Source organism: Panthera onca, chromosome A3 (assembly GCF_046562875.1).
Source record: "Panthera onca isolate mPanOnc1 chromosome A3, mPanOnc1 haplotype 2, whole genome shotgun sequence".
NCBI lineage: Eukaryota > Metazoa > Chordata > Mammalia > Carnivora > Felidae > Panthera > Panthera onca.
Window position 1 is genome coordinate 109,784,808 of NC_138341.1, and position 23,956 is coordinate 109,808,763.

Consider the following 23,956-nt stretch of genomic DNA (forward strand, 5'->3'; position numbering starts at 1 on the left):
TGCCCTGTGGAATGACAGCTGGGGGCTGAGAGGACCCCAAACAAACAATGTAATGCACTCTTTCTTGCACACAGTTCACTCTGTTCAGATTCTGGGTCTCATCTCCCACTGTGGTTCCAGCATTCAGCTGACAGGACCTGCTGCAAGAGAAACGGGGGGTGGGGGCGGTGTGCGCTGTCTTTCCATCAAACTAATGGGCATTCCTGTGCCCCCGGAGACTGGCAGACTGGATGGTAGGCAGGAGGTAGCGTTCCAAGCCCTCTCTTGAAAAAAAATGTTTATAGAACATGCAAAAATACTAAACAGATGAGAGAGTAGATAGATCTGTCCACGACAAATCGGCCCGTGGAGTATCCGCCCCCACCCTCCAGTGGGCGGGGCGGGACCAGGCCACGCCACCAACCGTTGCGCGTGCGCACTGCAGACTCTGAAGCCACAGCGCCCTCAGTGAGGTGGGCGGGAGCTGCCCGGGCATCCGGGTCCCTCACCCCGCCCCCGCTGCATGAATGAGAGGCGCGGTGCCCTCCCCTCCCCCGCCGGGCCCGCCCCTCGTCGGGGGCCGCCGAGCGCAGTCTACCGCCGCCACCTCAGCCGCGCTCTGTCCCGACGGACGCTCGCCGCCAGCAGTCTGCCGCCCGTCGCCCGCCTCCCGGCGCTGACCGTTCCGCACACCCGCCGCCGCAGCCGGCGCACCCGAGTAAGTGAGGGAGCGAGGGCGGAGCGCCGGGGGCCGTCGCCCCCGGGCCGGGGCTTAGGGGACCGGGCGGCTCCGGGTTCGGGATGCTGAGGAGACCGCGGGCCCGCGCCAGCCTCCCCCGTTCACTCTCCGGGCGTTTCGACGAGGAGGGGTGGCACAGCGGCCCAGGCCGGGAGGGACGCGGAGGGGGTCCCCCGGGGCCGGGGGTGCGTCCCGCACAAAGGGCGGCGCGAGGCTGTCTGTCACCCGGAGGTCACAGAGGGAAGGTTCGCGGCTCCCCGCACGCCCCGCTAGCCCTTGCCCGGCGTCGGTCCCCGGGCTTGGGTGGCGGCTTGGATAAGCGGGGAGGCGAGGACGAGGATGGTGAGGACGGCTGTCTCTGCTCTGGCGATGGGAACGCGCTTTAGGGGGCGCGGCGTGGCAGTGTTTTCCTGGTCCCCACCTGCCCCTCCCCTTTCTTTGTGGCGTTGGTCTCGTGCCCGTTTGTCACTGTGCGTATGGCTGTGGGCTGGGGTGAGACCTCTTGCCTCAGCTTACCCATTAATTAAAGTCAGGTGGTGGCCCCCTGTCTGTGGGTGGGGGCGTGTGTGCTTCCATAGGCCGGAGACCCTCCTTTGTTTCTGGAGACCTAATTGTGTGTGTGTGTGTGTGTGTGTGTGTGTGTCCCTCCTCCGTGTCCCCTATGAAATGAGAGAATCAAAGATCATTAAAAAGGGTCTGAAGAAAAAGAGACACTACTTTATCAGACCTCCACCCAATTCTGCCTCTGGTGTTCTTTAAACAATATTGTATGTTTCTTACTGCAAAACCAGCGTGTTTTAATTGAAAGTGAATGTTTTTATATGTTGGTTGGAAATTAATATTCTCCTCTCTATACCTACAACACTTTGCTTTTTGGGTTTAGTTAATGGAAATATGCTCATATATGTGTGTATGGGAATACTCCAGGACGTATAGGACACCGCCTTTGGGGTTTCGTTCATTGGTGGTGTCAAGGTACTCACTCCTATACACGTCCACAGAAATACTTCGGTATATCTAGGACACTGTTTTCTCAGCTCCTCAGTACAAGCAGATTTTGTTTCTCCCTGCCTCCCTGTGTTAAGAAGATGGTCTCTTCACCTCCTTGCTGCCCTTTTTTTTTTTTTTTTTTCCTAAATGCTTTGGCAAAGGGTTTTATTGCATATTCTCCTGGCATGCGCCCTTGCTTTGATCTGAATTTTCCTGTGTTCTGTTGTCTGGTTGTGTGGCCCAGCTCAATGGCTCCTCTTACAGGACTAGGGGAAAACAGAACACCTTTTATCCTTGTCCTCATCCCCAGAGAGAGAGGGAAGCTCTGCGGTTCCCACAGACTTGGGTTCCGTGGGCCGGACCGCCTCACTTTGTTGTCTTGGTGGAGTTAGGAAGAGTTACAGTTGATGCAGACCGATGAAAAGGAGGCATTAAGAGTACCAGTTATTCCTTGCTGTTTCGGTTGGACCTTTTTCTCTTTTTAAACCAGATCTTGTAAGTTTTAGAAGATTGTTGGTTGCATTTTCAGTTTCTTTTTTACTCTTACAATTTTGCAGAGTGATAGGAAATTAGCTACACTTGTTGATAAGAAACATATTTCCAAAATATATTTTTATGATGATCTTTTGATTGAACATAGTGGTGGTAAAAAAAAAAAAATAAGAGGATCTTATTGGGTGATGTGAATAATTGAATTGGTTCAGTTTTAAGATTCTCTTTAAGCTTATTTTTTAATCACGTGTATTTTAATTCCTGGTGTTTTTCAGTGCAAAATGAAATCCAAACTTAAGCAGTCTTCCATAGCATGTGTTTGTTTATGAATATTTCCTCTATTAAAAACATTTGCTTTTAATTTGAAGGGGAAATTTTCCATTGGTTGGATAAGGATATTTTATTCTTGGTAAAAGTCTATGTTAGCATAGTCAAATTCTTTTTTTGTAGAAGTTAAAGTTAGTAAAGGTTGGCTTTTCAGTTTGGAGAAGTTTTGATTTTATGGTAGAATTTAAATAAAATTTCAATGTCATTGAACTTAAAAGAAGTTAACTTACAAATAAAGGCTTCACTAATTTCATAAACTAGTGTCACTAATATTGAAGCAAACCCGATAATTTATAACTGCCGGCATGAAATTTTTTTTTTAGGAATTCCCTTAAAACAAACCACAAGGGGAAGACTTAGATAAACAGAGTAGTATAACCGGAATTATCACTGAAATAGGCTTGCATAGTACCGCAGTATTGTGGAACTTTAATTTTGCAAGAGTGACTTAGCTATTATTTGTATCAAGAAAGGAACTGAAAAACATCTTGGCCATTTTATTCAGCCATGTTGTTAATCAAAGTCTTTACCGACCCATAGATTAGCATTTGTGTAGTATGATGTTTGAAGGAAAATTCTAAAGTAATGTCTTTGTCATGAAAATAGATTAAATTATGTTAAATGTTGTTTTACTAGTAAATGTATTCTTTGTTAGCAATACTAATATTGTTATGTCAGTGATGGTAATAGCATGTATGGTGATACTTTTTTACTCCAAACTGGGATATGTTGTCCCCCCAACAATGTCTGATAACAGAAAGTAGAATTTTGTTTTCTGTTGAGCATTTTCTATCAATAATTGTTTTGTTTCAAATGGTAGCTCATTTAAAAATCAGTAATAAAGTTATGTTATTATAATGTATTAGTTCAAACTATATGAAATTGCCATTTTTTAGATTAGGGAGTAGTGAAAAACCAGCAATTTCAGAATGTTGAACCACCTTCAACTCTCAACACTTCCTTCGGATATTTACCTTTATATTTGATTTTTAATGTTTAAACTTCTTGATTATCTGTCATTGGACATTATCTGCGGAGTTCTATTTTGGAAGTTGAGGACTTGGTTGTCCTACATAACCATCCTTCCATCCCCCCACTCCTACCTATACTTCCCAGTCAAGTCAGTATTCAGTATTTATATGACTGACAGTGTACCTGTTATTCACAGATGAGCCCTGTAGGGTACTAACAATTACATTTGCTGTCTTGTATGACTTTGTTTCTCTAAATTAAATAATTGCCTCTTTTGTTTGTTTTTCATTTGCTTAGTTTTCTTTGTCCCAGTCACTGACTCATTCTCAAATTCTGACAAAACTAATAATCTTTCAGTATTTCCAGGTAATCTGTTGTATTTCTTTTTCCTAGCTGTCACCTAGGACTTCCGTTTGTCATCACTTTGGGAATTCCTTTTGCCCTCCTACTGTGTTGGATCCTTTATTTCCTGGATCCTATCTCTTCCTTATTCTTTAGCACCTTCCTGAGAAAGGGGACATACAAACTGAATTTCTTCCTGAATTCAGAAGATGCGTATCTGGAAATGTCTTCATTTTACCCTCACACTTGAATAGTGGTTTAGCTGAATATTGAATTCTACATCAAAAATTAGCCACCCTCTTCTGAAGGCATTGTTCTGTTGGCTTCTGGTATTTCTGTTAAGAAGTCCAACCCAAGTCTAATCCCCATTCTCTTTTTTCTCCCACTTTGGAAGATTTTAGGATGTTTCTGTTTTAGGATCTCAGTTAACACAGAGGAAGTTTCTTCAAGCCATGAAATGGAATCACCTCTGGAATCTACAATAAGACTATCCAGTTCATTTTTTTAAATCCACCTTAGGAAGTGACAGAACCATTCATGACCAAAAAGAAACAATCTTTAACCTTCATAATTAAATATGTCATGACTAAATACAACAAATATATTACTTACAAGAATTTCTATTCTGAGAAGATGGAGACAAATGGAGCTACGTAGATAGACAACAGTTTAATTGGACATTGTCAGTGACTCTGATATAGCTCATGGATACATATTTTTTATTTTATTTTTTAGCCTTGAATTGTTTTCTTTTTACAGTTGCCTTATCCCTCATCTAGCTTTTCCTTGAGTACACATTAAGTAGTTGAATATTAGAGAACTTCAGATTCATGACCAGAAAACTGAAGTATGCTCTCAGCCCAGGAAGGCTATCAGATTCCTAATGTTTTTGCCTGTAACCATTTAATCATTTCTTCCCACTCTTTAACTCATGAGCAGCCCACCCTTGCTCATGCAGATAAGCAGGCTTCATATTTCATTGAGGTTTAGAAGTTATAAGACAGATACCACTCAGCTTCCCTTCACTGAATCTAGAAATCCACCTTCTTTAGGGCCCATGTTTTCTTCCTATCAGAGGCTAACTTCCCTCCCTTCTGTATTCCCCCTCATACCTACTCAAGGACTTCACTTCTGAATATATGCCTGTCTTTTGCATCATCAGCAACTCTCCACGGCCACTATCCATGTCAGCATGCACACATGCTCTGACATTGCCCATCTTTAAAAATAATTTTAAAATTACAACAGAATTAAAAACTTCCCTCTGACCTCCCATCCATCCTCTTCATTTACCGTCATGGTTAAATGTCTCAAAAGAGAACTGTACATTTCCTCCCTACCTCTTTGTAAAATGTGTCACTCTCTGAAATTCTGTTGTTAACTGGTGTGTGTGTGTGTGTGTGTGTGTGTGTGTGTGTGTGTGTGTCTTACCCCCTTGGAACATCAGGTCCAAGAAGGCAATGACTTCCATCTGCCCTGTTTACCACCATGTCCCTTAGAATAGCAACTGGCACAAGTACCTACTCAATGTATGGGCAAAAAAGGGTAAAACTGACATTTTTAACCTGGTAGACTAGCTTTTGCTTTTAAAAAAATTTTTTCTGACAAAAAAATCAGTGTTTATTTTTTTAATTACCACCTTATGCTACACTTAGAGTTGAAAACATTACAAAGACTATATTAATTGAATTTTTCTCTATATTACATTTCATTCTTTCATAAGTATAACTTAATACTGTCATCTTTTGCACCCAGATGCTTGGAGTTGAATTCCAGCTCTTTCAGTTTGGCCATGTGATCTTGGACAGGTTTCCTGATGACTGTGTTTCCTCACCTGCAAGACGGAAATAATAATAGTACCCACCTCATATGTTTGTTGTGTGGGTCAAATGAAATAATATGTAAAATGCTAAAGTCAGTACTTGGCATGGGGGTAAACACAGTGAAAATTACAATTGCAGTTATTTGTATAGCCTTCTTCAGTTTCTAATATTTGATCTAATATTTTTGTTCAGAGTACTTACATCACATAAGGTATATTGGCTATAAATGTGACTCACCTGTTTTTGTCCTTTTTCTGATTGCTTGCATCTCTATTCCTCATATTACCCCATGTGATAGATTAGTAAAATGATCTACAATTGATAGGTGAACACCCTATAGCAAGTTCTGCACTTCCCAACAGTTGGTCACTTAATAAATCATTTTGAACACTTGATAAAATATTTTTTTTATTTCAAGCCAAATCCTGTTCTTTGGCTTGCCTGGAAGTGAGGCCCTTTCTTCATGTTATTCCACATTAAGTTTTCTAATATTTCTAGAAATGGAACTTTTAAAACACCCAATACATCATTAATAGATATTTTTTCAGAAGTAGCTGTAAGACACTGTTGTTTTCACTTAACTTGGTGGCTGGGAAGATAAGTATATGTAGCAATACAAAGTCCACTTTTAGGGACTTTGAAGGATACAGACAGGCTCTGTAGAAGTTCAGAGTAGAGTGAGTCAGGTCCTGCAAGCCTTAAGGGATTTTTACAACTTTTCTGCATGTTAAATTGTCTGTTTAGCCTATTTCCTTATTATTTGACTTGATCTTTACTTTGAAAGTTTACCTGATAATCATGGGAATAGTTTAGATTTTAAGGTAGATAATGTACAAGCTAAAATTGAAAGCAACTTTTAACTTGAGAAATTATTTCTTGAAGTAATTGATTTAGCAGTTATTCTACCTCTTTCTTTTCTTATCTAGGTAGGCAGTGGGGATTCCTCCAATTATCTGAGCATTTCGGAGAGCAGAGTGTAGTGCTTGGTAAATTTAGGGTTCAAAAAGAATGCCAGATGGTTTGAAAGGAATTGTGAGCACTCCAACTAGTGCCGTCCATTGAAAGCCAGCTGGCTGAGTTTCCCCTGCTCTGGAGGTAGGAACCAGACACTTTGTTCCATGCCAGCTGGCCCACGAGTAGCTGGCCAGCGGCCTTACTTTTGGTTGGTCATTCCTGGGAAAACCAGCCTGGGCCTTCCATCTGCCCTAAGGACGGTCTGACACCAGAGAGTTGCTCTCTGCCTCCATGGTACTCCAGAGAGTTGGAGCAAGCCTGTGTGGCAAGGAAAGAAAGCCACTTTTTAGATGCCATTACAAGTGAATCTCACATTAAATTGTGAATTTGCTCTGAAAAAGTGTAATGCAACTTGAATTTTTATGCATTTAGTGCTATTAGGTGTATTAGAATTGCTTACTACTAAAGTAACCATAATGAATGTTTTTACATTGTAAATAACTTCCAGTTTACCTACCTACTTTCCAAGTTCCTTTTTTTATTGTCTTTTTTTTTAAGTTTATTTATTTTGTGAGAGCATGCACCCAGGAAGGGCAGAGAGAGGGAGAGGGAGATAGAGAGAGAGGGAGAGAGAATCCCAAGTGGGTTCTGCACTGACAGCCCCCGCTGAGGGGCTCGAACTCACGAACCTGATTAAGAGTCAGACACTTAACTGACTGAACCACGCAGGCACCCCATTTATTGACTTTTCTTAAAGTGAGGTTTTCCTGTTCTTAATCTTCTAAAGTTTTGGTCATTCAGATTAGTAAATTTTCACCTTGTCAAAGAACTTGCTCCTATATAAACCATAGGTTTCTGTAGAAGGTTAATTATGTGTGTTGCCTGAAAATCTGTGTCTCATTTTGTCTGTTATTTATGTTTTCACAACTAGGCAGGTGTTTATATCAGATACAGTTCTTCCATTAGCAAACTTAATGTCAGAATAATTTGGGTGTTCCCTTCGGCAGCGCATATACTAAAATTGGAATGTCAGAATAATTTGAGAACAAAAGAAGTACAAATATGGCATTACAAGTATGAGCATTCAGTTCATTTGATGACAGTGTTTATTGAATTCTAAAAATTAATAATTTTGCCACAGTCTATCAGTACGCTTTATGTTACCTTTAAAATTTTTTTTTTTTAATTTGGAGATTGAATGGTGCTGCGTCATCTATATTTGTTAAGTTCATCTAGGCAAACCAAAAAGTTATGAACTATTTGTATCTCTTTATTATTTTCTCCCAACTCTGAGCATGAAAAATTATGCTCAATGATATAAACTTCAAATAGAATGTAGGTGTCCTATCCAAATAGGCTCTTCATCTTGAACTGAAAGAAAAAGTTTGGCAGATAATGAAACACCAAAGTATGAGCTAATGTAGTTTATAGGAAGTGGGTGGGAAGGAAAATCAGAGGTGTAGGCTTTCATTCTTTTCCTTTAGCAGGAAAGAAATTGCAAAACTTCTTTGGAAATATGCTGGAAAGTCTCATGCTTGGCTATAATTAAAGTTTTTACTTAAAGTTATTAATTGTCCTTGAAAACAGGCCAGGATGAACTATTATGGCAGTAAGAGTGATTTTTTTTTAATCATAGAACAGTAGATTAATAGCCAGGGGCAATATTATACCCAGAAAATCATCCTTCACATTAGCTAACCTTTACTAAATACCTTTTTTGTCAGTAGCTTTACATGTATTGCTTATTTTCTCCTCACAGCAACCCTCAAAGGATTTTTCATAGATGATAAGAGGTCTAAGAAGTAACCTGTTCAGGTTCACAAGGTCAGAAGCCAAGTTTAGAACCCAGGTTTTCGTCCTCCAACCCACCACATGTCACAGTTGATAATGTCAACTTTCACAAGAATACAGCTCTTTCCTATTCAGATGCTATCCTGCACTGGTACTTTGAGAAGATTGTTGATAAAGGGAATTCAGAGACTGTTGCAGAAAATAGCAAGCAAATAAGGAGAGATTTGAAGAGCCTGTACATTTTTTTAAAATCTCTTCTGATGCTCTTGAAGTAATTAACCATTGCAGAACTACACAGTAAACAAAAAATGAAGCAAATAAAAATAACTAGAAAGGACTATATAGTTTCCTAGTGTTGTCATAACAAATTATGACAAAGTGGATGGCTTCCAGGTTTCTCCAGTTCTGGAGATCAGAAGTCTGAAATCAAAATGTCAGCAAGGCTGCCTGCCACACTCCTTCCAAAGACTCTAGGAAAGAAACCTTCCTTGCTTTTTCCAGCTTTTGGTGGTTCCACCCATTCCTTGATTTGTGATTACATAATTCTAATCTCTGCTTCTCTCTTCATATGGCCTTCTCTTCTTTCTATTCTAAAGACGTGGTCCTTGGACTTGGGGCCACCCGGACAATCCAAAATGATCTTATCTCCAGATTCTTAATTATATCTGCAAAGACCCTTTTTGCAAATATGGTCATATTCCTCAGGTAAAGATGTGGACATATCTTTTGGGAGACCACCATTCAACCTGTTGTAGGGGTAAGAACTTCTTTAGTGATAATTTTCATTTTTCACTGCTGTGTTACTCAGAATCCCAGATTAGATAAGTATTTGATAAACCATGATACAAAATGGGGAAAAGTCTTGAAAGTATAGGATAGAAGACAAGTTCAGAGGGAGGTTTAGGGAATCGGAAGGTTTCATGGAGGTTGTATTGCTTATGACAGACCATGAAGAATAAATGGTCGAGATAGCCTGAAATGTGCAGATGGTGGAAATATCCAGAACAAAGATAGGGAGGCATATTCAGGGAACCATAACTAATGCATTTGACTAAAGTGTGGTACTTAGAGAAATAGTGGTGAATGGGGTTGAAAAGTCTGAGCCAATTCATGGGAGGCCTTTAGTGTTGAGTTGATGAATTTGTACTTTGTTTAGAGTTGCATATCCATGAGAACACTGTATTACAAAGGTTTCTAACAGGAGCCTTCAGAGCTATGATAAAATCTTTGGAAAAAAATCTACATTTTTTTCTATAAAAAGATTTTCAGAGGGATTCATAACCCTAAAAAAAATGTTAAGGACCACTGCTCCATTAGAAATGAAATGTTTTATGCTTTGAAGATGTTTCTGGAAGATTATTGATTTTTCTGTTTGGTTTACTTTGAACTACTTGGAAGATAAGAAAATGGAGCTCCAAGGAGCCTTAATCAGCACTCTGTGTGGAATACATTATGAACATTGCATACTAAAAAGTTAAAATACTATTTCAGGAGGGATGTGAAGTAGGTCCAGGGTTCTTAGAAAAGCGATCAAATGATTACATAAAAAGAAAAAAATTCATAGCATTCAGTTCAAAATGCAGCTGTGATTTCTGTTTTCTGTGTCTCAATTTTTGTTATTTCAGTTCACTACCACCACCCATTTAGAACTCCAGAATTATATAAAAGCATGACACAATTCTGAGGAGAGAAAGCCAACAGCTGTGTTCTTAAAAGTTGTGTTTTTTTAATGTAGTCTGTGAAACTGCTTGTTCTCTGCTGTGGATTTTCAGTGGAATAACCTACTTCAGGAATAAAATGATATATTCCGTAGCTGTTTGAATGTCTTTGTCTATTTGGGCTGCTATAACAAAATACCCTAGCCTGGGTGTCTTATAAATAACAGAAATTTCTCACAGTCCTGAAGGCTGGAAAGTCCAAGATCAAGGCGCCTACAGATTTGGTGTCTAGTGAGAACCCACTTCCTAGTGCATAGATTGTACATTTTGCTTTTTTGCTGTGTCATCATGTGGTGGATAAGGGCAAGGGAGCTATCTGGGCTGGGCCTCTTATAAGGGCACTAATCCCAGGGTGTCTGGGTGGCTCAGTGTACAACTCAGATCTTGATCTCACAGTTTGTGAGTTTGAGCCCCACATGGGCTTCAGATCCTCTATCCCCTTCTCCCTGTGCTCCTCCTCTGCCTGCACACGAACACGCTCTCTTGAGAGAGAGAGAGAGGCAGAGTGTGAGTGGGGGAGGGGCAGAGAGAGGGAGACACAGAATCTGAAGCAGGCTCCAGGCTCTGAGCTGTCAGCACAGCTGACATGATGTGGGGCTTAAACCCACAAACCAGGAGATCATGACCTGAGCTGAAGTTGGACGCTTAACCTACTGAGCCACCCAGGCACCCCAATAAATAAACATTAAAAAAAAATAAGGGCACTAATGCCATTCATGAGGGCTTCACCCTCATAATGTAATCACCTTCAGATACCAGTCGCATTGTGGATTAGGTTTCAATATATGAATTGAGGGTTGGGGGATACAAACATTCAGTCTGTAGCACTGACCATATGGTACAGAGAGAAAATTGATGTTTCTCCTTATAACTCGATTTCTAAATAATCAACTGCCATTGATTTTTTTTTATTGATCCGTTTATTTTCTACCCAAGATTAATATGACTTAAAAGATTTACCTGTACTGTTTTTCTTTTTTTTTTTTTTTCAGTGTATGAAGTTTATTGTCAAATTGGTTTCCATACAACACCCACCTGTACTGTTTTTCATACTTCTCTGGTAGTGAGGTTCTTCTTTTTCATTTTTTTATTATAAAAAAATTGTAAGTATATTCAAAAGTAGATAGTACAACATACCTCCATATGCCCATCACAAGATGTTCAGCTGTTACCAGCGTTTTGCCACATTTGTTTCATTTATCCTTTTTTCTTTCACCTTCATTTGCTGAGGTATTTTTTTTAATTCTTAATATTTAATTTTTTTATTTTAGAAGAGAGAATGTGAGCAAGGGAGAGGGGCAGAGGGAGAGAGAGAGAGAGAGAGAGAGAGAATGAGAATCTTAAGCAGACTCCATGCTCAGCACAGAGCCCAGTGCGGGCTCAGTCCCAAAACCCTGGGATCATGACCTGAGCCAAAATCAAGAGTCAGACATTCAACCAACTGAGCCACCCAGGCGCCCCTGTTTGCTGAGGTATTTTAAAGCAAATCTCCAGCATTTCAGTGTATGTACCCTGACATATTTCTAAATGTATTTCTAAAAAAAAGTAGACATTGTCTTATAGACCCCAAATGCCATTCTCACACCTAATAAAATTAACATTTACTTCTTGGTGTCATCTAATAGATAGACCCTATTCAGGTTTGCCTGATTATCTCAAGAATATGTTTTTTAGAGATGTCTTGTTCATACCAGGATTCAAAGTCCCTGGACCACCTTTGGTCATTTTGTCTCTCGTGTCTAATTTGATCTAGGGCACATCCTCTTCCCACCCTCTCTCCCCACCTTTTTTGGTATGTCATGGACTAGTTAGTTGCAGGAACCAGGTCATTTGTCCTGTGGAATATCTCACATTTGGGATTTGTCTGTTGGCTTCTTCATGGTGTGAGTTTATTAATCTATTCCTAGTATTTCCTACAAATGGAAGTTAGCTCTAGAGGCTTGACTAAAATCAGACTTCAGTGCTTTGGCAAGAATGCTTAGGAGGTGCTTAATATTATACCACATCCAGAGGCCTGCTGTTGTGCCTGGCTACCCTGCTTGTAGTAATGATAAAAGACTCCACTGATGGTCATGTCAGTATCATATTTCATCCATTGCAGCAGAATGGTGATTTTCTTATTCTGTTATCTGATCCACATTTAGTAACAGGAATTCTGTAAAGAAGACTATCTCATCAAGTAGGGCTATTTAGGGTTACCCTGAAATATGCTTTGTATAAGAGGCTGTCAAGTATATTTTTTAATATTTTTTTAATGTTTATTTTTGAGACAGAGAGACAGAGCATGACCCAGGGGAGGGGTAGAGAGTGAGAGGGAGACACAGAATCCAAAGCAGGCTCCAGGCTCTGTTAGCCCAGAGCTCGATGCGGGACTCAACCCACGAGCTGTGAGATCATGACCTGAGCTGAAGTCGGACGCTTAACCGGCTGAACCACCCAGACGCCCCTGTCAAGTATTTTTATAATAATTGTGTTCTTGATAAAAGATAATGAGTTTGAATCAGAATAAAAAGAATTGAGTTAATCTTTTGTTTTAATGAGTGTCACAGTGAAATTCTGAGTACTATAGCAAAATGTGAACGATTGCTTTTCTTTTACAATTGAGAATGTGGACTCCAGTTGCTCTGAAAGTCCAAGGTGTATATATGAAAGCCTGTTATAGACTAGAATCAAGCAGTGAAGAGGAAAGAGTACTAGATTAGGATTAAAAAATCAGGGGATTTCCAGAGTCAATTTGGCCCAGCCCCTGAATATCTATCCATTCATTCTTCCCGGGCTGAGCATTTTGTGTGTGTGTCCTTAAAATATTGTCAGTGTTTTTGTGAAATTGTGTGTAAAGAAATCAGAGTTGTATGTTGTAGAACTAATGTTTGAATATCTTTAAAGACAGGGAGAATTCTTTATTGGATATCATTCTTTTTATTTAAATTGTACTTTATGTGTCTCTTGATCACCATTTCTCCTAATACTTCTTGTTTAACTTCATGTCTTCATATTCTTATCCAGTAAAACTACTAAATAAAGTCATGCTGAAAAAAAAGCCTTACTTATTTGTCATGCTTCATTTACCTTAATCCAGATTGTTTTTATTCATCTTTTGAATTTGTGTGTTGTGGGGAAAGTAACCTTGATACCAAATGAAAATTAAAGAGGCCAGTGTTCTTAGCTTAGTGACCATCTCTAGAGAGTCTGTAATGTTACTTGAGAAAGCCGTTAAAAGTTTGTGCTAATATGATTTTTCATAGGCATACCCTTGCCTACTATTATTTTTAAATAATAATACCGTGTGTCTTTTCTGAAAGATAAAGAATGCTGTTATAAAGGGATCTTTCAAGAGACCATCAATAAGATCTATACTTATTTTTAGTCATTTGAGCTAAGTATAAAAACTAACTATTCCTCATCAGGACTCTGAAATGGTTTTAGTATTGAAAATTATATTTTCCTAGGTTTCAGCACCAAAAAAAACCCAACAAGAAACAAAAACAAACAAAAACCCATTACCTTTTCCTACTTTAGAATTAACACAGATGCTTGTGGAACACCTACTCTCTTTAAGTCATTGCACTTACTGAGTAGTAGAGTTGATTTCACTATTAGGATGAAGATTGTTGTTGTTGTTGTTGTTGTTGTTGTTGTTTTTAAGAGCCCTCTAGGAAATTGTATTTCAGCTGTTGCCTCCTCACCTTCATTTAATGCAGCAGGAAGCCCCTGGGCCTGGGCCCCAAGATGCAGCCTTTGTCTTGTTTCCTTGTTTGTTAAGTGCTGTATGGGCTAGAAAGTGGTGGAGTACTGGAATTGTGGGGTTGAAACTCTCCTCTTTGGAGGCCACAAAGCTTGTGTATTCTCACACAAGGGTGGCTTTTGTCTTCTTAGGAATATCTCAATTATTTCATCCAGTATGCTGCTTGGATTTACTGTCTTGCCTTTATTCATATCAATAAATTCTTATTGAGTATCTTTTTTTTTTAATGTTTATTTATTTTTGAGAGAGAGACAGACAGACCTTGAGCAGGGGAGGGACAGAGGGAGGGGGAGACACAGAGTCTCCAAAGCAGTCTCCAGGCTCTGAGCTGTCAGCACAGAGCCTAATGCGGGGCCTGAATCCACGAACTGGAAGATCATGACCTGAGCCAAGTTGGACACTTAACTGACTGAGCCACCCAGGCACCCCCTTACTGAGTATCTTTTAAGAGCCAGGTATTGTTCAGTCTGAATTTATAGAAATCTCACATGTTGTGGTAAATAACTGTTATTAAATAGCTCCAGTATGTTTAATGAAGTTAAGGTATAGTTCAATTCTGAATTTATTAGATCTGAGGTTGTAGTTCTAATATTCTTTTTCTGACATTTTAAATATAATCTGACTTAAAAGTTCCTATAAAGCAAATGAAAACTGGCTCCTCATAAGGAATTTCAATACTTTCTGCAGGCTAAGATAAATAAGAACAAATGTAGTGAAATCAGTGGAACTCACATTTAGATTTTATTCAGACTAACTTTCCAACTCTTATAAACCTAGCATACATTTTTGCAGTTAATTACAAGTTTAATTTCCTAAAGGCAAAAAAGGCATGTGGTATTTAAGTTCTGGCCCTACTATTTGTTAACTGTGTGCTTCAATGAAGGTAATTCTAATGGAATGTTTCAGAGTTTTTGAATTTATAATTGAGTTACTTCAGAGATATTGTGAGTATGGTCTATCTCATTTAATAAAGTGCTCTCCTAATGATTTTTGCTGTTAGGCAATTTGATGGAACATGGAAAGAGTTGAACACAAAATGGAACACAAGAACAAACAATCCTCGCTACATGTCAGTGATCTCCTTTTCATAAGGATGAGACCGTGATGCTGCCATTTTCACCTGGCTACTGAGCTGTGGCTGGTTCCATTCCAATAGCAGTCAGATGATATTAAAAAAAATTGTTACCACTTAACTGCTCTGCATACTTTCTTAACTTTTTAGGAGATTCTGGATACATCATTTCTAATGTTTGTCTTAAGTCTGTTCTCTTCCCTCTCCCCTTTTTTTTAAACAGCTTTTCCGAGACATAATGTATAGCCCATACATTGAAAGTGTACAATGCAGTGAGTGGTTCTTGGTATATTCAGAGTTAGGCATCCATCACCACAGTCACTTTTAGAATATTCTCATTGTTAATATTAACAATATTCTCATTGTTATTGGATTATCTCAAAAAGAAATCCGTATCCTAGCCATCACTCTTCCATCCTGCCCCTTCTGCTCGCCCGTTCTCCACCCTAAGCAATCACTAATCTACTGTTTGTATCTCTATAGATTTTACCTATTCTGGGCTTTCATATAAAAAGAATCAGACAATATGTGGTCCTTTGTGATTGGCTTCTTTTACCTAGCATGATATTTTCAAGGTCTATCTATGTTCTCTTTTATAACAAAAAGAGATACTAAGATTCCTAGAGCTGGGAGCGCCTGGGTGGCTCAGTCAGTTAGTATCTAGCTTCAGCTCAGGTCATGATCTCACAGTTTGTGAGTTCAAGCTCTGCATCGGGTTCTGTGCTGTCAGTGCAGAGCCCACTTCAGATCCTCTGTCCCCTCTCTCTGCCCATCCCTCCAGTCACAAAAATGAGTAAACATGTTTAAAAAGATTCATAGAGGTACACTAACCTATCCTGTAGGGAGAAGAGATGAAATGATTTTCTTTTAAGTAAAGTTGACTGGTATCTCAGGACTGGTTGTCAATCACAGATGATGAGAAAAGTTCTACAAATAGTTACTGTAACTGCCAACCCAAGAATGGTGTTCTAACATAGACTGTGGAAAAGATTCATTCATGTCTCAGCATTCTTTTTAGCTTCATTTGTGTATGTGAATAATGTCATAATTATAGGTACATCATTCAATATGGATAATAAGATATAACTCTGTGGGACTGTTGTAACAAACTGTTGCACACTCTCATTTTTATTTGCTATTTTCCTTTTGTAACTAATTTTCCTGTTGAATATTCTGCATACCTCAGACATTATCATATAATGTCTGTGTTTACGTGCTACCTGTTACGTGCTAATGTCTGTGGTTACATACTGCATTTTTTATTTTTATGTGAGCTTGGTGAGCTAAAGCCTAGATATTTTATTTGGGGATAACCAATGAGATGGATAGATAGATAGATAGATAGATAGATATTAGTATAAATGTTGGAGATAGGATACACAGAAATACAATCTTCAGAGCATCTTCCCCCTCAAATTTGTGGATGTAGTTAAAAAAAAGAACAAAAAACAAAGGCCAGCCTTTTGACTTTGAAAAACCTGACCTCTCTGTGCCTCAGGTTCTTCCTCTATAAATTGGAGCAATTGGACTATGATACTTAATTAGTGCTGATGGTCTTTAACTCTGTGATTCTGTGAAGGTAATTGGTAAATGTACTACTGATGGGCCCAGGCTACTTCCTACATTACATCAAGAGGTTAGGGTGTTGTAATGTCGGATTTCCTGTGTTCTAATTAGTTTTCTAATGTGGTGTCATGACAGAAGGCTAAATATCAATTTAGCGAAAATCAGATTTTTCTGAAATAGAATTTGGAGCCATGGTCTGATATTCCAAATGGACTATTAGTATAAAATAATTTAAAATAATACTCACCCAGAACATCTATATATGAGATAAATATTCAGCTATGAGTAGCAGAAAACCCAAAACAAAAAGTGGCTTAAAACAAGATTAAATTTTATTTCTCACTCATGTAATAGTTGGCACAAGTCTGGTATGGAGCTCCATGACATCAGGGACTGCTTACCTAAAATTGTCCCTTTTTCCTTCTTAGCACTCTACCCTCCCTCTTGGGTGTAAACCATATTCTTATTGAGCAAGATGGTGATATCCACATTACAGGAAGCAGAATGGAGAGAGGGATGAAGCAGAAAGTAGAAGGTACCTTCACTGCTCTGTTAAGCATAATTATGAGATATTTCCGTGTGAATCATCACATGTGAATCCGTGAGACATATGGCCATGCATAGCTGCAAGGAAAGGTGGGAAGTATAGCCATGTGCCTCACTAAAAGTTCTACCTATAGTGGAAGAAAGGAAGAAAAGATACTGGGGTGGGGAGTCCACTACAATCTGGTTGATGATAAATGAAAGGGAAAACTAAGGAGCATTTGCCATTGTATCTCTTCCATTAAAGAAGGAGTGTTTTCTATTTCTAGTAGGTGATACTGGTTCTCAAAATGGAAATGTCATTTTATAGGTGAAGAGCTGACAATGTAATGGGAACATCTCTTAAGAATATGTGATTCTCTTTTCTGTAACTGGGTTAATGCATAAGATCTTCCAAGAGAGAATTGCTAGGTCAATTTCCTGGTTTGAATTCATGAGTTGATATTAAGATTTATGAACCAGGCTCTTGTGAGTTTAGTTAGTGTGAATTTTTCCCACTGAGCCCAGTAGCCCCCAAGAGAACTGATCAAGCAGAGAATAGACCCAACCCTAGATGTACAATGACTTTAGAGAGAACATATGCCTTGTAAGGCTTCATTTGACCTGAGCCACCCATCTTATTCTTGATCTTGAAAAGGGAGAAAAATTACAAACTTATAAATAGTCTCTAATATATCCATCTACAAAATCAAAATAATAGTGTTTTGCATGATGAAGATTAGTAGTGGTCTTGTAAAAATTTTTTTATATAGGAAAGAGCCTCTAAGGGCTAATGATATTGCAAGTCTTGACTCTTAAAAACCCATTTAGAGAAGAATTATTCACTGTTTTGGAATGATTATGACCTTTTCAGAATTTTTGAAAATACAAAATCAGCAGAACCAGACTCACCCCCAGAATATTGAAATAACATGTTTCATCTGTGCCATTATCTCAGCTGTTCCATAGTCTGCCTAAAATCCTCTTAAGGATGATGTCTTCCCATATCTTTCTTAAAAGAACAAAGCGATCCCAGTAGACAAAGGAGAGCCTTTGAGGCTATGCATAGGACTATAATATCTATAAACCTGAGGCAATACAAGGTAAACTATCTATAAACTTAAGGTAATCATCACCAGTGTCAAAGTACCAGACAGCCTGTACACTTCGCTGGCTTCATAACTATTTGAGGTTTGCTAAGTTAGTCATGAACATCTTAGATGGTGTTTTATGGCTGTAGAATTCTCCTACAAAATTAAGATCTAAAAACTGATAGGCTTTTGATTTACACAGATCAGCCATCTATAACTGTTGTTGAAGAAATGTAGCTAAACTAATTCCCATTTCCCAGAATTCCCTATTCCAAGTCACATCAGAAAGAAGTCCACTTGTGGCCCAGGCTCAAAGATTTGGATTGGAAAAGAATGACCCAGGAAAACGCGGCCTAGACTCATATTATCCCTGACACGAGAAAATTCAGACGCTAATTCCAATGCTAACCTTGCAACAAAGAACTAGAAAAGACCCTGATAATGTTGATGAACACTCACTATATACCAGGTACACCCTCCAGAGACAGATGTGGTAACTATCCCCACTTAACATATGAGGGAATTGAGACTTGCCCACAGCCATAGTGAGGGAAATGGCTAAGGTTGAATCTGCACTTAATGCCTCTGCTATGGCATCTTCCATAGAGCTCACTTACTGCGGTGGAGCCCTCTGATTTACCCTCATTTCCTGGCTGATGAATTTCTAAACCACAGAGACATTGTTTTCTCTCATTTTAAGGCTGTACAATAACAGAATCTTCAATCAACAGAATCTTTTTCATTTGTTAACTTGTTCTTGTTTTACTGCTCTAGAAGTGCTTGTGGTTTACTTAACTTCCTTGTTTAGGTTTTAGTACGTATAGTTTATGCCATGTAATCTTTCTTCTTCAGGGATTCTAAGCTGTACGAATGAATTCTAAAAAACCATTACCTTTTTGGTAATTGAGAATTCACCAATAAAGTTCTGGAATTAATGTGCTCAACCCAGAACTTTCAAGAATAGGAGGTAACCTATAAAAGTTTATAGAGGACCTTCTTGGCACTTCCCCCAAAGTAACTTGAACAGGGTCTGTCTGTGCACCTTCCCAGTGGTTCAGGTTTGATTTAGAGTTAGCCACAACTCAGCCACTTTTATGATACAATTTACAAAAGGTGATCCATATGTAAAGGAAATGTAGTGCCTTCTAATAACCTTTCGTATACTTGAATATAATTATTAAGTTACCTTATCTATAGACTGAACAAACTCAAGTCCTTTAATTAAAAATAATAATAATAATAATAATAACCTTTCATGACGGCTCCATTAAACAGAGTTGCATTGATTTCTGTCTGGTAACCTGTGTTTTTCCAGGGAGTTACAAGTGATTGTTCGTGTATTTTCTGTAGACAAACGTCTTAAATACAACTGACCTCTCCAGATTATCACAGCTGACTTTTTCCATTATTTAAAGAGTGGCTCTTTTTCTGTCTTTCAGGCCACTCTGGCTCTTTGTTCAGGATGTGTTCTTGGTTATCATGTATACCCAGCCATTCCCAAGTGATGTTTTCAATAGTCAGTGCTGTTTCCAGAAATGCCATGACATTTTCAGAATCAGAATAAACTTTAATTAATTTTAATTTAAAAGACACAGTTCTTTGTCACAGATTGGAGAAAAATAAAGGGACACAATTAAATGGGATGTGAGATCTTGGAGTAGATCCTAGAAAAGAAAAAAAATCAATAGAAAAACTGGTGAAATTTGAATGAAGTCGGCAGTACAGTAGTGTTACACCAGTCTTGATTTCCTGTCCTGGTGGTTGTGTAAGATTTTAACATTAGGGGAAGCTAGGTGAAAGGTTTATGGTAACTTGTGCAGCTTCTCTGAAAATCTAAAATTATTTCAAAATTAAAAGTTTAAATATACATGTATATTCACAGCTCCAAATTGTTTGGTAATTATATTGTTGGCCTTTCTTGAGTCTCTCTCTAAGGCAACAACAATGAACCAGGATGCATCAGCATACTCACTGCTCACAGGAATCCCAGAAATCATTTGTACATCCATTGAAACACTAACAGTAGGATGCAGTAGGATCTTATGGGAAGAAGAAAGGATTTGGATTCAGATGTGAGTTTCAGTCCCTCTTCCACCATTCACTATTGTTTTCTGTAGGGCAGCTACCTTGACCTTTGTTAGTCTCAATTCCTTCATCTGAATACAAAGTATAATACCCATCCCACAGTGATTTTAAGAATTAAATGAGATTTATATATGTGAATGCTAGTTATAAACTCTAAAACACTATGCAAAATGTTCACTTTGGTTCATATCCTAAAGAATTGTTTGAAGAAAAAAGATTCTCCAGTTTCAGAGATTTTTAAGGTTATTTTTTTCCCTAGATTAATTGTATTGTAGCATTGAGTGCAATCAGAATCCATAGGTGATATATTTATAATTGTGTTTACATTATTTTGAGTCTTTTATCATTAACAGTCAGTTTGAACTTGAACCAATATGACTAAGAACCACAAAGCAGTAAGCTGAATATTGTATAGTATACTTAATATAGAGATTTTACATGAACATTATTTTTACTTATTTAAGCCAATGTCTAGCCCTTTTGCTTTAGAAGTCATAACACTAAGAAGAGAATTTCAAATATGAAAGCTCCAAATTTGTTGGTTTTCCTGAAATTTAAAGTGAAAGTCATCAGTGGAAGCTGTGGATCTACTTTCAAAAAAGACCCTAGAAAGGTACAATGTCCAGTCTACCAATTATATGAGGCTTATATACAAACTTGTAGTTTGTTTCCAAAAGTAAGTTATTCTATAACAAATTGGAGAAAAAAAAAAAAAAAAAGCTCAGCCAATATATTTAAGTAGTGCTGAGGTGTCTGTGGCGAAATTTAATTTTTTTAAATTTTACATCTAAGGGTTATAAAGTTGATTCTAAATCCATATTTCAGGTGGTTTAATGCTCTGATTCAGTACCTGGTGAAGGACTGCTGTCTGGTTTCAATCAGATGTTAATTATTCTTCTTGCTTTGTCTTGATTTTTAGCTGTTTCATTAAAGCAGCCTCATGTAGATCAATCAGGCTCTTTTTCAAAAATCCCAATCTGAAACCAAGACCAGGGGTGCCTGGATGGCTTAGTAGATTAAACATCCAACTTCCACTCAAGTCATGATCTCACAGTGTAAATTCTAGCCCCTCACTGGGCTCTGTGCTGACAGCTCAGAGTTTGGAGCCTGCTTTGGATTCTGTGTCTCCCTCTCTCTCTGCCCCTCCCTTGCTTGTGCTCTGTCTCTCTCTCTCCCTCTCAAAAATGAGTAAACATTAAAAAAATTTTTTTTTAATTTAAAGCCAAGACCAAAAGGCCAAAGAAATAGAAGATCTCGTGAAGTCAGAGCTGCTCATCGGTAGTCCTCAATTGCTTATCTTTTTTTTTTTGGAGTATCTAGTTTTAGTGAACCACAAATTAAACAAAATGTCTCTCAAGACAGGGCAGAAACACATAATTTTAAACTTTGTATTAGTATCAATATATTGGTACATTCTAAAAATGCTGATCTGCAGCAGATTCTTTTTTTTTTTCAATTGCTTATCTTTGAAGAAGAGAAATATTAAAAAGATTGTTACCGAGTTGGTAAAATGAAAAAATAAAATCTGTTATCCTCAAGCAATGCATTTTCCAATTTAGTAAAAAAGTAGTTTATTAAGAATAGATGGAAACTTCCTTAATATGTGGTATGTATATATGTGCCTGTGTCTGTGTCTCAGTGCTATACACATCCTATTTATATATTTTATTTTTTATTTTTTAATGCTTATTTATTTTTGAGACAATGCGAGAGACAGAGTGCAAGCAGCGGAGGGGCAGAGCAGACAGAGGGAGACACAGAATCCGAAGCAGGCTCCAGGCTCTGAGCTGTCAGCCCAGAGCCAGACGTGGGGCTCAAACTCACGAACTGTGAGATCATGACCTGAGCCAAGGTCGGATGCTCAACCTACTGAGACACTCAGGCACCCCTACACATCTTATTTATTGATAAAACAACAATCTCATAAGATTATGAGGAAAACAATTTCCATTGTATTTTTAACATTGTTCTAGAAATATTAGATAATGAGAGAAGAAACAATTTATATAATTTGTAAAAGTAGAATTAAAATCATTAGATAATTATCCTAAGCAAATGTTGATTTAAGATGGATAGCCATAGGATATTTATGAAATATCTAATAATCCTTATGGAAAATTTTCCTCACCAAATCTGTCCCAAAAAGGCCAGGATTTTCAACCAAGTCTTTTAAATAATAATCAAATTTGAAAAATCCTTACAAATCTTTACAAACAACACAGGGAACCTTTTTCTATTTACATTTACAGTTAAATTTCTGTTGTAGCCTCCTTAGTAAGTAATGTATGCACATATTATAAGATATAAAAGGTATTCTATTTATTTATTTTTTAATGTTTATTTAGTTTTGAGAAAGAGAGAGCGAGCATAGGCAGGGGAGGGGCAGAGAGAGTCCAACGTGGAGCTCGAACCCGTGAACCACAAGATCATGACCTGAGCCGAAGTTGGAGGCTTAACCAACTGAACCACCCAGGTTCAGTATTTTAAACAGATATTTGATGAAAAGTCAGTCTTCCTCCAGCCCTGTCAGAAACAGTCACTGGTGCCAGTTTTTTATATATCCTTTAAGAGATGTTTTAGGCATATGCAAAGCTAGTTTCTCTCTTAATCTTTTTACATTTATGGTAATGTGCCACATACACAGATCTGTACCTTGTTTTTATTTTGTTTACTTAGTAATATTATCATGCAAACTGTGCCAAATCAGCACAAAATACATTTTTAATCACCCAGTGCTCATCATTATAGGTGCACTCTTTAATCCCCATCACGTATTTTACCCATTCCCCCCACCCCCCACCTCTCCTCTGGTAGCCATCAGTTTGTTCTCTATAGTTAAGAGTCTGTTTCTAGGTTTGTCTCTCTCTTTTTCCCCATTGCTCGTTTGTTTCTTAACTTCCACATATGAGTGAAATCATATGGTATTTATCTTTCTCTGACTGACTTATTTTGTTTAGCATTACATTCTTTAGCTCCATCCATCCATGTTGTTGCAAATGGCAAGATTTCATTCCTTTTATGGCTGAGTAGTATTCCACTGTATGTGTGTGTGTATGTGTATATGTATATATATATATATATATATATATATATATATATATATATATACCACATTTTCTTTATCCATTCATCAATCAGTGAACTCTTGGACTGTTTCCATATTTTGGCTGTTGTAAATAATGGGGCAGGGGCACCTGGGTGGCTCAGTCGGTTGGGCGTCCGACTTCAGCTCACGTCATGATCTTACAGTCTGTGAGTTTGAGCCCCGCGTCAGGCTCTGTGCTAACAGCTCAGAGCCTGGAGCCTACTTTGGATTCTGTGTCTCCTTCTCTCTCAGCTCCTCCCCTGCTCATGCTCTGTCTCTCTCTGTCTCAAAAATAAATAAAAACATTAAAAAAATTTTTTTAATAAAAAAATAAAAAATAATGGGGCAATAAATATGGGGGTGCATGTATCCCTTTGAATTAGTGTTTTTGTATCCTTTGGGTAATACCCAGTAGTGCAATCGCTGGATCGTAGGGTAGTTCTATTTTTAACTTATTGAGTAACCTCCATACTGGTTTCCAGAGTGGCTGCCCAGTTTTCATTCCCACCAGCAGTGCAAGAGGATTCCTTTTTCTCCACATCCTCCCAACACCTTTGTTTTCTTGTGTTGATTTTAGTCATTCTGACCAGTGTGAGGTGATATCTCATTGTAGTTTTGATTTGCATTTCCCTGATGATAAGTGATGGTAAAGCATCTTTTCAT

The 23,956-nt window shown here is 38.3% G+C and overlaps 1 protein-coding gene across 4 annotated transcripts in view; it reads left to right on the forward strand.

The window, feature by feature from the left end:
- The first annotated feature begins 487 nt into the window (after positions 1–487).
- RNF24 (ring finger protein 24) overlaps positions 488–23,956 on the forward strand; it is a 78,669-nt gene continuing 55,200 nt past the window's right edge. For 2 of the 4 annotated variants that reach the window (XM_078444238.2, XM_078444239.2), the window contains exon 1: positions 488–697. The gene's annotated coding sequence lies outside the window, so the exon portion shown is untranslated. The remainder of the gene's footprint in view (positions 698–23,956) is intronic. The other 2 variants (XM_060613395.3, XM_060613388.3) reach the window with 2 other exon arrangements.